This window comes from Furipterus horrens, unplaced genomic scaffold (assembly GCF_987537825.1).
Source record: "Furipterus horrens unplaced genomic scaffold, mFurHor1.1.pri manual_scaffold_1, whole genome shotgun sequence".
Taxonomy (NCBI): Eukaryota; Metazoa; Chordata; class Mammalia; order Chiroptera; family Furipteridae; genus Furipterus; species Furipterus horrens.
The window spans coordinates 21,765,546-21,781,365 of NW_028327171.1; the positions used below are offsets into that span (position 1 = coordinate 21,765,546).

Here is a 15,820-nt window from a genome sequence, read left to right on the forward strand (position 1 = left end):
CCTGGCTCTAGGGGCCATTACTATTCTTCTTACCAACCACAGGGTATAGGAGCCCCAGTGGTGTGAGGAGGGCATCCCTCAGGAAAAGCTTGGAGGAGGATGTGAAAGTCTGATCAAAGCGAGCAGGGCTTGCTCTTGAGGGCGCAGCTCTACCGGGAAGTCGGAGCGCCAGCTGCGAGCCAAGGCTCTCCATGCTCGGGGGCAGCCCTGCATGGAGTGGCAGCATGGGGTGAGGAGAACAAACATGTCTAAGGGCTGCTGAATGAAGAGCATCAACCAGAGTGGGTGTCAGGGAAAACATCACTTGGCAACATGTAGATAAGGGGGTTAAATGTATTCAAGAAAACAAGGGCAAAGTCTCTCACTCTCAGAGAGAGAATAACAATTAAGGAGAAAACACAACTAGAATAAGCTCTATGAGAGACCAGAACTGGATGTATCAATATGAATAAACTCATGGTTTTAAATGAATACAGAGATAGAAGTAAATATAAATGTAAATGTGTGCACGTAAATACATCTACTTTTTAGCTCAGTTTTCTGAGAGAGCAATAAGAGCATCTAATGTGCAGATTTTGGTTTCTAAATACCATGCTCAACTAAAAGGATACAGGGACTCTTTAGAAAAATGACTGATTTCAGGGCTGGGTCTGGAACAGTATAAGGGGATCAATACCAAAATAAACCCCTGCAAAAGCCTCAAAATAAATAAATAAATAAAAAGAATAGAAACATGTCAAAAGAACATGGAAGTCGATTTGCAGGAATTTCCATTGGCCAAACTGGGGGAACTTTGAACAAAATAAATAGTGATATTAACAGGTCACTGAATAAAATTAATTCAATTGAAAAAATAAAAACCATAAATATAAGTAAATGAATAAATTGGGAGTTTGATGAAAAACAGAATATTTGTATAATCTAAAAGAACTCCCAACAAAGCACTTACAAATTACAAGTGAAGAGTAGCTTTACAGCAGAGAAACTTGAAAGATAACACTTTAATCAAGTGATGTGACTGAAAATCATTAATAATATGATAAATTGAAATCATGTACTACATGATAGAATATAATTAGAAGAACTGAACATCACTTCTGTGATATTCCCATCAATAATGTATAAGCTAAACTTAATTATCAGACAAACCCAAATCGAGGAATAGTCTACAAGATAACAGTCTGGTAATCTGAAGTTATCAGGATCATGAAAATAAAATGAGTGAAAAATGATTCCAAAGTGAAGGAGACCAAAGAAAAATACAATGTAATGAATCATCCTAAAAATAATCCTTTTGCTATAAAACAAATTATTAGGGCAATTGGCAAAACTTTAACAAGTTCGAAGGTTTTGTTTAGTAATTTATTAATGCAGATTTTCTGGTTTTAATGGCATTGTGATTATGTAGGAGAATGTTGTTTATTTGTAGGAAATATCCATTAAAATATTCAGCAGATAAAGTGCTTCTCAGACAAGGTAAAGATAAAAGAGTTCATCATCACCAAACCATTATTACATGAAATGTTAAAGGGACTTGTTTAAGAAAAAGAAGATCAAAACTATGAACATTAAAGTGACAACAAACTCACAACTATCAACAGCTGAATCAAAAAAATAAATACATAAACAAAAACAAACTAAGCAAATCACCAGAACAGGAACAGAATCATAGATATGGAGATCATATGGAGGGTTATCAGTAGGGAGGGGAAAAGGGGAGAATGGGAGAAAGGGTACAGGGACTAAGAAGCATAATGGGTAGGTACAAAATAGACAGGGGGATGTTAAGAATAGTATAGGAAGTGGAGAAGCCAAAAACTTATTATATGCATGACCTGTGGATGTGAACTAAGGAGGGTGGGGGCGGGTTGCTGGAGGGAAGGGGATACTGAATGGAGGGGGTTTGGGAATTGAGACAACTGAAGTAGCATAATCAATAAAATATACTAAAATAATAGAAAATAAAATAAAATATTCAGCAGGGACTGTCATTATACCTTCAACTTTCTCTTAAGTGGTTCAGAAAAAAAAAGTACTTGCAACTGTTCTGTAAGTTTGTGATCATTTCAAAATAATGTTTTAAACTTTTCGTATGCAAGGCACAGTTTGAGACAGAGTGCAAAATACCAAGTTCTAGAATTACAAGAACTATACTCAAGGAATTTATAACTGAGCAAAGCTGACACATGTACACATATACTCCTGATAAATGAAATTGGGTCAAGTGTCAAATTTGATGGAAAATTCCTCCACCCTGACAGAATTCTTTCCATACCATATATCACATGTATTAAAGAAAGCTAATACCCCTTTTAAAAAATGATTGTCCCAACTTGATCCAACTTATTGGCAAAACTTGGTCTGTAAAGAATGCTTCATGCTTAAATCAAATTCCCTGGTAACTGACTAGTGTGGAGTTTCACCAATGGCCCACATTTATAAAGGAATTTGTAAGTAAAGAGAAATGGAGCTCTAGAGAACAAAAATAAAGAACTTTTTGTTTCACACTTACTATATGTTTCCAGAGTAGCATTTATTTTCCAGAATAGCAATCATCCTCTACCAAAAGCTAATTTCAGAGATAGATGAGTCACCCAGAGTCAATTTGTTTCATTGTTTTTTTGAATCTCCTAATAAAGAGATAGGACGACAAAATCACTAGAGGGCACAACCGGGTTACTCTAAGGCATGTATGTGTATACAAGGGAATTTCTCCAATTTTATATCTAAAAAAGTTAATGCCATCCTTTCACCTTTAAAGCACAAGAACAAATGAGTTCATTTCCAAGCAGGTGCCTTGCCTGATACAGATGATTTAGTGGCAAGAGAAAAAAAAAAAATAGAAAGCTCTCACAAATTAAAAAACTCTCATTTCTGGATTACGGTATGATTTAAGTTTTTCCCTGGTTTTCATATCTATTACGTTGCAGCATTCAAAATAAGACAACATGTCCCTTTGCTTTTCATAACTCCAATTCAACACTGCAGCTAACCAGTTTCTTGCTGTCACCTTTCCATTTATTTCACCTTTCAAATTTTTACTGGGAATTAATATTGAAGAATTTTTTAAGGGCATTTTCAATCATTCATAGTGATAACTTCTATGCCATTCATGCTACTGAATAATGGACCTTTGAACTTTTAATACCTGGTATTATGTAGAAATTTCTCTTTTCAATTGGATACCCTTGTCATGTTAAACAAGCAATTGGGTACAATAGTTTTCTCCATGGCTATGACCAGGCTCAGCAGCACATGGTGTGTGGTAGGTGGAGAGAGGGCAGAGGGCATGCCCATTGTCAATGCTATATATCTCACCTCCACCTGCCCCACAGCCCCAACCTCCTGGGCATACCTTTCTTTGATCCTTCTAAAAAATAATCCAGCCAAAAACATTTGCTAAGCACATGAACAATGTATGGAGAAATAGAAAAAAAGTAATAAGTCATCTGTACATTAGAACATTACTATCTAACTAGAAGGACAAAGCATAAAACTAGGAAAAATGTCAATAATACCAGCTATCTAATTATTAATTATTTAATAGGCATATATTCTAAATTCTGGAAAAGAGCATCAACTTAAGATATTCTTAAGCATTGTTACTTTATGTGTTAAAATAGATCTTAGCATAGAGTTCAGCTGTAACATCATTGAGGGATCTGAAGACATGGATTAGTATATGAGCTTTTTCCACCTATCACCTATTTTAGGCACACTTCATTTCTTCTAACTTCAGATTCCTCACCAGTAGAAGGGGAGAAGTAGTGCCTACCTTATAGAGTTCATATGAAGTTACTTTTTCTAAAATAACATACATCAAATGTCTAGCTATAATGGACAAGTATATCATCATGTGTGAAAGTGTGTTTTCAAAATTTTTTATTGGACAAATCTGTTGCCATAGCACATATCAGGTTATATGCTAAGCACTGAATAGAGATGACACACAGCCATGTCCCCCAAGGGGCTGACATTAATACTAATGTTAGTATTATACATATATACATATATAATAAATATATTTATATTAAAATGTATTAAATACAAATGAATAAAAATTACATATAGAAAAGACTGCCTCAGTGTTTTGGACCATAGGGGTGCATGATCAGCAAAGTTTAGAGGTATAGACAGGTTTATTAACAACTAATTATAGTAAAGAGTTACAGGAGTCTGCAGTACTGGGAGCCCAGAGATGCATGATAAATCTGGACAGTCTTAAGTGTGGTTGGGAAGTCACCAGTCAGGAAAAGAAGGAAAGAAAGCGGAGGCTTTCAATAAGACAGAGCTGTGTTGAAATACTGACTCCATCACTTTCTGACTGTGTGACTTCAGTTTCCTGGTGGGTGTAAATGGAAATCCTACCACCCACCCCAGGGTTGCTTAAGGGTCAATTTTTTAAATTAAATGAGAAAATACTCACTAGTTTAATGCAGTTCCTTTGTTCTAGGTCTTCTCTTTCTTCTTTGTCTCAGGAAGATGCTCCTGGCAGGATCTCTGCACACACCAGACAGGCAAAGCACATAAGGGCTACTGACGTTCTGAATTCTGTTGATATTGCTGCTCAAGCACTTATCTGTGGTTTATGCTTGGATTTTAGTCCCTTCTTTTTTTTTTGGACACCCATGTCTTTTCTCCCTACTACTGGGGGCAGCAGCACCCGGTTTCCTTTGGCAATCCACTTATTTCTCATTTAGTCCATGGGGTTCTGGGAATTCTGGCCAGTCATAGCAACTTATCTCCCTGCAGGGCTGGAGCAATTAGAGCCAGACCTCCCAGCGTTTATTGGAACTTAGCGGCAGAGACTTTCTCTTTCTTCCAGCTGTGAAGTTTCAGTTGTCAGAGGCCACCGTTAAAGAAATACCTGGCTGAGAGTGAAGCCTGTATAACCAAAAGATAGAAATAAACAATTTTCTGGGGACTCTGTTGAACACCTGTTTCCAACAGTGCCTAAAGCCTAAGTAGATCTACTACTGAATCTTTCTGTATGTAAGCCAATAAATTCTCTTTTCTTTGAGCCTGTTTTTTTAAATTATATTTTATTGATTATGCAATTACAGTTGTCCTAATTTTTCCCCCTTGGCCATCTTCCATCCAGCACTCCCCACTCCCTAAGGCAATTCCCCCACCATTGTTCATGTCCATGGGCCATGTATGTAAGTTTTTTAGCTACTCTCTTTCCTATACTGTACTTTACATCCCCAAGGCTGTTCTGTAACTACCTATTTATACTTCTCAGTCCCCTCACCTCTTCACCCACACCCACATCCCCTGTCATCTGGCAACTATCAAAACGTTCTCTATATCTATGATTCTGTCTCTGTTCTTCTTGTTTGCTTAGTTTGTTTTTTAGATTTGGTTGTTGATAAACATGTATGTCTGTCATTTTATTGTTCATAGATTTGATCTTCCTTTTTTTCTTAAATGAGCCCCTTTAACATTTCATATAATAATGGTTTGGTGATGGTAAACACCTTTAATTGTTGTTTGTTTGTTTGTTTGTTTTGTCTGGGGAGCTCTTTATCTGCCCTTTGATTCTAAATGATAGTTTTGCTGGGTGGAACAATCTTAACTATGAGTCCTTGCTTTTTATTACTTTGAATATTTCTTGCCAATCCCTTATAGCCTGCAAAGTTTCTTTTGAGAAGTCAGCTGACAGTCTTATAGGAACTCCCCTGTAGGTAATTAACTTCTTTTCTCTTGCTGCTTTTAATATTCTCTCTTTATATTTAACCTTTGGCATTTTAATTATGATGTGTCTTGGAGTGGGCCTCTTTGCATCCATCTTGTTTGGGACTCTGTGCTTCCTGGACTTGCATGTCTATTTCCTTTGCCAATTAAGGAAATTTTCTTTCACTATTTTTCAAATAGATTTGCAATCTCTTGCTCTTTCTCTTCTCCTTCTGGTATCCCTATCATGCAAATGTTGAACCTCTTGAAGTTGGCCCAGAGACTTCTATACCATGCTAGTTTTGGGGGGAATTCTCTTTTCTTTTAGCCCAGTTTTGATTTTCAGGCACCTATCCCTGGAAGTCCTAATACCTCTGAAGCCTGTCAGCCAATCCAGTCTTTACTATTACTCTTTCAGTACTGGCTGCTTTCCAACGTCAAATTTCTACCTTTATTGACAGTGCTGATAATTGAGTTTACTATGAAGTGCAGACTAAACCCACCTGCTTTCTTAGATCTGCTACATTAATAGCAACTGTGGTAGTTTCACTTGTGTTTATCATCCACTTCCACACTTTAGAGCACATGGGAAAATTCAAGCAGTTGAATCTGTTACTTCCATACTGTTTTTGAAGGACACTGCCTTTAACCATCTCTTCTCACAGTCTCCATGCTGCTGCTGCTGCTACCATTACTACTGATAATGATATTAATATCAGCAAGAATAATAGCAGCCATTTATTGAGTATCTACTAAGTACCAAGCACAGTACCATTAGTGGGTTGTGTTTGGTAGGTTGTAACCATTATTTTTTGAAATAAAATGGAGTAGACTACCATATATCAGAATAAGAAATAACAGAATTGTACAGAAAAGAAAATATCAGGGTGTATCTAAAGTAATTTATCTCTCCTGACTGGGTCCAGAGTAATACAATGTGTGAATACATCATTCAATTCAAGAAGTTAGAAAAAAGACAAAACAAACAAACAAAACCAAAAGTAACTAAACAAAAGATGTTACTAAAGATAAAGGAGAAATTAATAAATTAGAAAGGGGAAAGTCAGTAGATTGATAAATAAATTTGAGAAGCATTAAAAATAAAACAATGCCACAGGAAAATATACAAGTTTGTATGGCAGTGTTAAAAAATAATGCACAAATGCAGAAAATTAAAATGAGGCAGAAAATACAACTGACCTTAGAAACAAAGGAGATTAAGGCAGTTAAGAGAAAAATTACATGAATCTAGGAAAATACAAAAACAAAAAGAGACTCAAGAAACACTACAAAATCCAAAGAGATGAATAACTGTGGAAGAAGAACTGCCCTCCAAAAAGCCTGATCTGGACAATTTCTCTGTTAACTTTTCCAGATTTCAAAAACCAGATCTGTGCTACCCATTTTCAGACTCTCTGGGTCTCACAGTAAAGTACGGGCAATAATAGCCGAAGGGGTGGCAAGTCTAAGAGTTAATATAACAACGGGATCATGATTTATATACTATAAGAGGAAAGGAAGAAAAGTAACATTTGTTGAAGCCCCTATTACTAGTGCCAAAACACCTATTGTAAGACATGCCTCTGGCCATAACTGTTCCCCCCCCCAAAAAAAAACATGCATATTTTCTTTAATAATTGTAAAATGGGATAGATGTTTCTAAGTATGATGTAAAAGAAAATACTGAAACATTTTATTTAGATATGTAGAGCAATGAACACAGAAACAGAGTCAAAAGGCAAAAAACTGGAAAAATATTTACAGAACATATAATCAAGAAAGTACTATTTTTCTAGGTATGCAAGGGACTCAAGGAAGAAAAAGATCAACCACCCAGTATAAAAATGTAGAAAGGATATAAAAATTAGTTCATGGAAGAAATATGTGTATAATGTACATGTACACATATACATGTTAGAACGTAGGCTAGGAAAATCTCCTCTTTTGCTTGTACAAATTCTGTTTATCATGTCCTCAGGAAAGCTTTCCATTCTTTCCCTAACTTAATACTCAATATTAATATCCCCTCTATTTATATGGAAATTCCAAGGATTTCTTCTAACGAATAATATTACAGTACTAACTACAGTTAATACTACACAAAGTGAAACTAACATTCTCTCAAAGTGAGATCTCAGTGCCAGCTGCATAAAAATCACCTGGCTATGGTACAAAAAGCAAATTCATGGGCCCTATTGTAGACCAAGGAATGAAAATCTTCTGAAGACCAGAGGACAAGGGCGGCTGAGACAGGAGCTGACTTTGAGTGCTTTGAAAATGCTTCTCAAATGATTCAGGCTTGCACTTGACTCTGAAAATCCTCCTCTTGTGAATCAATAACAAAATATTTGCTTTTGTTTTGTATAGAATTTACAAGGTGTTTTTCCACAAGCACTTTCAAATTCTATGCTCATGGTGAATCTGGGTGATTGTCAAGTGTAGTGTATCAGCCCCACTTAAAGCTAAGGGAACAAAACTCAGGCAGATTTAGGGACTCACTCAGAGACGCACCTAGAAAATTTTCAAGTTCATATTTGATTGTCTTGTCACAACTAAAAACTCTGCCTCCACCCCACTCACAAAAACTTCCTACAATTCATATTCCTTCCTCCGGAATTCAGGGCTCTACAATGTAGGAGCCAATTTCCCAGTGTAGAAATGCACATCCAGGGAGGTGCATATCACACAGTGTCCCTAAAAGAAGACAGGGCCAGCGTCATGTAACAGGAGATGGCAACAGAGTTAGAGAAACACTTTGAGAAGACGAGATAGCCAACTTATAGAGAAAGGGAGGCACTGACTGAAACACTCCACCTTCATTGAGCACAAATTTAGGAGCTGCTCAAGGATTCCCAGGTCGCAGACACTCTGGCACAAACAGCAGCAGTCGTAAGAACAGCATCCATGACCCCAGGTCAGAGGCAAGGAGCCACGTACATTCATCCCCCAGAGCCTCTGCTTCCCTGGATTCCTTCATATGAGGGATCACAGGTATCTGCAGCTCCTTTCTGCTCACCTGCTTGAGAATCTCTGCGGCAGCTGGACTTGCTCCCTTGATCCACAGCCAAGCATAGGAGTCTCAGCACACAGGCCCCAGAGAGGTTCTGGTAGCCCCAGCCTGCAACGTGCCTGCTCATCGCTATGTCAGCGACTTCATACCACTGTCCAGGTGTTTCCCTGGCTTCATAGTCTACCCTTCACCTTTCAGTGAGCCTAGATGCACCTCTCCCCACAAGCCCGTCTACACCTGGGCTCTCTGGTGGAGCTGGCTGTCTAGATGTGACCTATCCTAGTGCTGGGACATTTCCAAATGGCTACAAGCGTCTGCCTTCTGGAACGACCTGCTGATTGCTGAGGGAAACCTGGCCAGAACCCTATTCCAACTGTATGTTGATGAGATTCACCCCTATTTTTGTCCGAAGACATTGTTTGTTTTGTTTTCATTGCTGTGCAGAATTCCATAGTGGGACTAGACCACATTTTAAAATTCATTCTTCTGTTGGTAGGCAACTGGGTATTTTTTTATTTAGGCATGTTACAAATAGAGATGCTATGTTAATGAATTTCTATTGGATGCCTAGGAGTGAAATCGCCATATATTCAGATTTAGAAAATAATGCCAAGGAGTTGTCTACACTGGATTAACCGATTCACTCAGTCACAGACAATATATGAGAGTCCCTGTTGCTCAGGATCCTCATGGACATTTTAGTATGATGAGACTTCAACATTTTGGCCAATTTGTGGACTGTGTGGTTTTAATTTTCATTTCTCTCATGACTAAACGAGAGAGTACTTTTCATATCAAGTGTGTGTACAACCGTTTTGCCTTCTTATGTAACTGACTGGAATGAGTTCTTTACATATTTTAGATACCAGCCCTTTGCCAGTTATATGCATCACAAACATTTTCTCAAATTTTGTTGCTTGCCTTTTCATTCTTTATGGTGTCATTTAATTAATTTAAAAACATATTTACAATGAAACTTTTACTTCTCAGAAAATGAATGGTTTGTTCTTTCACTTTAAGAGACTAGAATAAGCAACTGTTTGAAGAAAAGGATTAAAGAAAATCCTTTCTGTAATGTTTACAATAATTGTGTATTTCTTTTTTTTATATAGATTTTATTTATTTACTTTTTTTTTTAAGAGAAAAGGGAAGGGAGGGAGAAACACAGGGAGAGGAACATTGATGTGTGAGAGAAACATCAATTGGTTGCCTCTCGTACACCGGCAGCTGGGGACGTGGGCTGCAACCCAGGCATGTGCCCTGAACTGGAACTGAACCAAGGACTTTTCAGCTCACAGGCTGGCATTCAGTCCACTAAGCCATACTAGCCAGGGCTAATCTTGTATTCCTTTATTCAACAAATATTTATTAAGCACCTAATATTTGCTAAGAACTGCTCTAAGTCCTAGGGACCTATTATCGAACAAAAGACACAAAGATTTCTGGTTTCATAGAATTTACAATGTGGGATTCAATTTTGCTTTAATTAAAATACATATTTGTAATATATTCTTATTTAATTTCTATCACACTTACTTTTTGAGCCTTTCAATATCTGTATATAAAATCAACATGGCCCAGAATTCACAGTAAAACATTTTTGTCAAAGGTTACTATTGATTTGTCATTGATTTCAGCAGCAAATTTTCCAGAAAGCAAGCTGAAATGTCAGCTCTCTTACAGATACAGATTATGCAAAACCATATAAAAACATTTATTTAAAAACATCTTGTTATAATGAGCCATCTTAAAGATGCAAATAGTTTAAACAAGAGTTAGATTCTGAACTCAACTGTTACAGCCATAATTTGAAAACTTTTGTGTCAGTAATACACGCATAGCAAAATAAGCCAGTGAGTACACAGTGGCTGTGAACAAGCATGTCTCACTCTGCCTCGGCACCAGCTCTCTCTTATCCTCTCCACCCCAGGTAGCCACAGCTAACGGCTTCCTGCGTGTTTCTCAGGAGATGTTCAATCATGTGCAAACACATAGGGATGATGTGTGCATTCTATGTTTTAAATATTTTGTGTTGCTGAGTAACGTTAGCAAGAAGGGGCTGCAGGTTTCTGGAGTGGGGATGAGGGACTGTGATCTGAATTGAAGACAAAGTGGCCGCCTCTCCCAAGCTCAGACGTGGGCCAGGGGAAGCTGGAAGGCAAGGCCTTGACAGAGTCTCTGCAGTCCCAGGTGGGCTCTTCATGCTGGAGCAAGCGGCCTGAGCATTGTTTGGCAGCTGCAAGCAGGTGGCCATGCCCTCTAGTGGATGGCAGGTTGCAACCCTACTACCTCAGTCCAAGCTTCAGAATGAACATCTATGTAGAGGGCTTCACTTCTTCTCCTTCTCCCTTTAAAAATAAAACGATGGCTGATATCTTGCCCACGCCACTTGCTCCCAGATTTCTAGGCACTCCCCTCTCCTCTCCAGGCACCATTACATTCTGGGGCAACCCCACTCCTGCATCAAACACTTTGGGTTTTCTATGCTTCAGATTCACTTCTAGGCTCACTAGCCAGCCCTGGGAAAGGTATTTTAGATCCATAAAATCAGCAGCCTTAGGGGGTACATATTTTGTAAATATTCCTTGGCTCTGCACTTCAAAAGTCTCTCTAAAATAGACTTGCCAGATTTTGCAAATAAAAATACAGGATGCCCATTTGAATTTGCATTTCAGATAATGAATAACTCATGAGCATAGCATAGCTGATGCAATCTTTAATCTGTATTTAATCTGCCAATCTTATTCCGAAACCAGTTGAGCAGTTAAATGAAATGATCCTTCTAATCTGCATGCCTTCGCCCTAAAACAAAGTTCTGATCGTCCCTTTAATGACTGTGGCCCAAGCACAGCAAAACACCCCACTGATTTCAAAACTGGTCATTCTGAGTTGTCTTGGGCCAGCAACAGGGGACATTTCAAAGTGGTTGCTAGGTGGCAGATCTCAACTCTGGAAAGCATTTTTAAATTCTCTCAGTACTGCTTGGTGAGAGTAACTTGGTAATGAGCCCAAACATGTATGATTTATAAAGCTTTACTCTATTACCATTTTTTCTTCCAATTTAAAAATCTATGGTAAAACTAAGTTTAAATAACACTTGTGAAAAGCTTTGTCTTTTGAGCCAATGCCAGAATGTCTAGGTAAACACAGAATTAAGTAATCACAGGCCTGATTTATTTCAGCTATTTTCCCTACTGAATTTTTGAGATAGGTAAGACTGGACCTCTTCCAAACCAATCCGGGCAGGAGGAAACATGAAAGTATTGGCTAGTTTTAAGTATACCCACATGAGTCCTAATACAGTTTTACCTGGAAAATGGAGTGCACACAACGGAATATTTTATCTCTAGTGCATTTGCAACCAATCACCAGACTCTGCAAAAGGAACAGAGTGGCACGGAATATTTTATCTCTAGTGCATTTGCAACCAATCACCAGACTCTGCAAAAGGAACAGAGTGGCATATTCAGATACATCTCTGTTCAAATTACATAAATTTTATGAAACAAGTTGTGACTCTACATACTGTCCTCATAATCCAGAGAAAGAGCAGGATCCAGGAAATTAAAAAAAAAAAAAGAAGAAGAAGTGAAATTGACACTGGAAACTAATCACCAAAGGAAACTGGTGGTAGTGATGATGGCACTCCTAATCTAATGTCTCTACAAAGAAACAGAGTTCTCATTAAAGCGTGTTTATGCACGATTTCACCATTAAGATTGTATTAAAAGCAGACTTTAAATTCCACATAACAGAATTAAACATTACCTGCATCTTTGTTCAATAAATTTTTCTCTTTTTTACTACCTTACCTTTCCCAGGCTGAAAGATTGAGAACAAAACAAAGAATTATGGAAACTGAGAGATGAAAGGACCTATTCCCCTTATTATTAGTGCTCAGATTTTTCAAAATAATAATTATAATAATAATTTAAATGTTTATCAACAGGTAATTGGCCCATAAATTATGTAACAGTAGGTAGAAGTGTATGAACTTGCTAGTATTTGACTATTTTTGACTTTCAAAAAAGCTATTCCATTTGATTTTATCTAACGCTATGAAGCCATTAAAATTCACATGGTTGTTCTATGAATATTGGTATGGAACAATATCCAAGGTAAATCATCAGGTACAGAACATTGTTATAGAATGCTAGAGTATGGATGTGGGTGTCTAGTACATGTGGGGAAGTATATGTTGTTTATGCTTACCATAAATCTGAAAATTCATAAAATACAGTGAACTGGTAACAGTGGATGCCTCTGGGGGGCCAGGTAGGAAACTAGAGACATGAGCGGGAGATACTTTTCACTTTTGTACAATCCTAATTCTTACTTCAGACTAGAATCCATTGAAAAAAGTGACTGATCAATTGCTTAATTCATCCCCACAATTTGAAGAACAAGAGTGAACAATAGCTCCTGGGCCTGACCTCATGTGTTACCTGGGATTGTACTCACTCTGGTTGAATGAAGAGCTCCCCATCAAAATATGGTGTCCCTGGAGGTTCAATATATCAGATGTGAATCATTCTCATCTTGGGTGTGGATCAGCAGATTGGAGGCTGCCTGCAAGGACTGGGAGCAAGAAAGAGGCCCTTTCTCTCTGGAGCAAGTCTTCTGATTAGCTCCTCAGTGCTGTCAAAGACAGTCCATTTTCAACAATTCTTACTCTTTCTAATTACAATCTTTTTTTTTTTTTTTTTACCCTTGAGTTAGAAGAGAATTTGATTTTTATTATTTGCTGTTCAAGATAAGGGGATAGTCAATTCGAAATTATCTGTCCAGCTCCACCCTCTTCTGTGTCTCATTTTTCTCCAACCAATGAACTGGCCTCATCAGATTATTCTCATCTGCCTGAGTGCTTCTCAAACTGTGCTGAGGAGGAGGAACAACTTCATTTTGCAGTTGAAGAAATTGTGGTCTTACAGATTAAGTGGCTTGTCTTCATTCCCACAGTAAGAAAGAGGCAGACCCAAACTGAATGAAACCCAGCTTCCTGACTTTCAGCCAAGTGTCCCTAGTTTGGAAATAAAATTGCTGTCTTCCTTTCCCTCCAGTAACTGCCCCATTTTTCTCTCCCCTTTTACTGTCACGATTCCCACACTTGTGCTTAACTGTCTGTATGAAGTTTTCACACTGCCCGCTTTCTCCAGAATCCATTCCAACCAAGACCAAAGCTAGTTGAAAGGCCACTAAGTGAACAGCGGCATTAACATTAGACACCAACGAGGGTTTGTGTTTCCTAACGACTATTCACAGGGTCATGCCCAGGATGAGGTCCACTTTCTATACCAAGACAGCTAGCCCAGAGCCCAGCACCAACCAGAAGCTAAATAAATACTGGCTGACTAACAGCATCGCTGAGTTGACTTTCCTTTCAGTAACCCTTCCTTTCTAAGGTGGTTCTCCTCCTAACTGGATGACCCAGGTTTGTCCTTTTTCTGATGTTAACTCAGGGAGTTATCACCAATTGATCAATCTGTTCACTACTGAAGTGTTATAGGAGATAAAGAACCAGTCTGATATTGGAGTTCTTAGGTTTGACTTGCAAAAAATATGAATGCAAATGAAGACTAGAATCACAAATAGTATGACAATAGCATTATAGTTATGAGTCAGATTGGAGCCAGATTACTTGGGTTCTTAATCTCTCTGCATTTAGTTTCCTCATCTATAAAATGGAGACAATGGTAATTCTTACCCATGAGGTTTTTGTGAAGATTAAGTAATTTAATGCATTTGAAACACTTCAAAGAGGGCTGGTATGTTGTAAGTGTTCAAAAAGTGTTTTAAAAAATACAGGATAAGATATAAATCATTATTATAAGTGCTGTAAGAAAGTGTGCTTTTAACATCATTTTTTTTTCCCAGTGAGAACTAATCAATTCTCAGCTTTCTTTTCAACTATTTTTTTTTTCCAGATTGGTTTTTGTCATTTTAACTTATCACCTCATTCATTACATAGGGACTAACAGGGATACTAAGTCTGTCCAGGATGTTGAAAATCTGAAAAGGGGAGCATTGCACAGACCCAGCTAATAACCAGCACCGACCGTCAGACGTGTGAGTGAGGCTCTCTGTGCCCTTACAAGCCACCCTGTGCCACAGATGCCTGCAACAACATGGGAGAGCCAGGAGACCCGAGGAGAAACCATTGCCACATCCCAATAATAGAAAATATGATGCTATTTTAAGCCACTAAGTGTTGGAGTGGTTTGTTTCACAGCAAAACATAATGGAAACACCACCTTTAATTTTGCTATCCAGAGGTGGATATGCTAATAATTCAAATATTCAAATCTAGGTATTAAGAATGTATACACAACTCTTTGCATTCTTAAAAACTCATAGGAGGACAATCTACATAATGTGTTTAAAAATCATTTAACATATTTTGAAATTTTGAATACATTTTATATATTTACATTAATATTTTTGATGGTTGTATTGTGTATCATAATTTATTGACTGGTCCCCTGCCAGTATACTCTTATTCTGCTTCTAGTTTTTTGTCATGATAAGAAATGCTTTGATGAACATCCTTAAACATACTTCTTTGCACAAAACAAAGATCTCCTCTTTATTTCCTGTGTATGAAATTACTAGGTTGAAGATTTGCTCGTTTTCAAGGTTTTGCTTACTATGATCTAATTGCTCTATAGAAAGGTTGTATCAATTTATATTCTTACCAAGAATAATGATTTCGATTCTCTTTCCCTGCATTTTTACCAACAGTGGCTATCGCCTCCCTCTTTTAAAAAACAAAACAAAACAAAAAACTGTCAACCTAGTGGATGAAAAATTATAATTTCAATACTGTTCTAATTTTGTTTTTACTACTGAGGTTTAGTATATTTTTAAGTATAGTGGATACTTGTGTGTTTTCTAAAAGGTGTATTCTCACTTCTTGCTCATTATTTCCATTGTTAATCTTATCCCTATTGAATTATGAATTATATAGATATTAATGCTTTGTCTGTTATTTATATATCTCTCTAAATATTTTCTCTAATTTCCTTCTAAGAAAAGATTTTCCTCAGATTTTATGGGTTTATGTGGCTTTTTTTAATGCACAAAGTTTACATGATTTATAGTTGCCAAATCTGTTTTTTTTTTTAATTTAAATATTTTAAA

General features: G+C 37.3%; 1 long non-coding RNA gene across 1 annotated transcript; it reads right to left on the minus strand.

Annotated features, from left to right (window-relative positions):
• Positions 1 to 2,514: 2,514 nt before the first annotated feature.
• Positions 2,515 to 8,951, minus strand: LOC150020748 (uncharacterized). Its single transcript, XR_016509909.1, has 3 exons — positions 8,690 to 8,951; positions 4,427 to 4,500; positions 2,515 to 2,630 (listed from the first exon to the last, which is right to left on the minus strand). It is a non-coding gene; the product is annotated as an uncharacterized LOC150020748 (long non-coding RNA).
• Between the last annotated feature and the right edge of the window lie 6,869 nt (positions 8,952 to 15,820).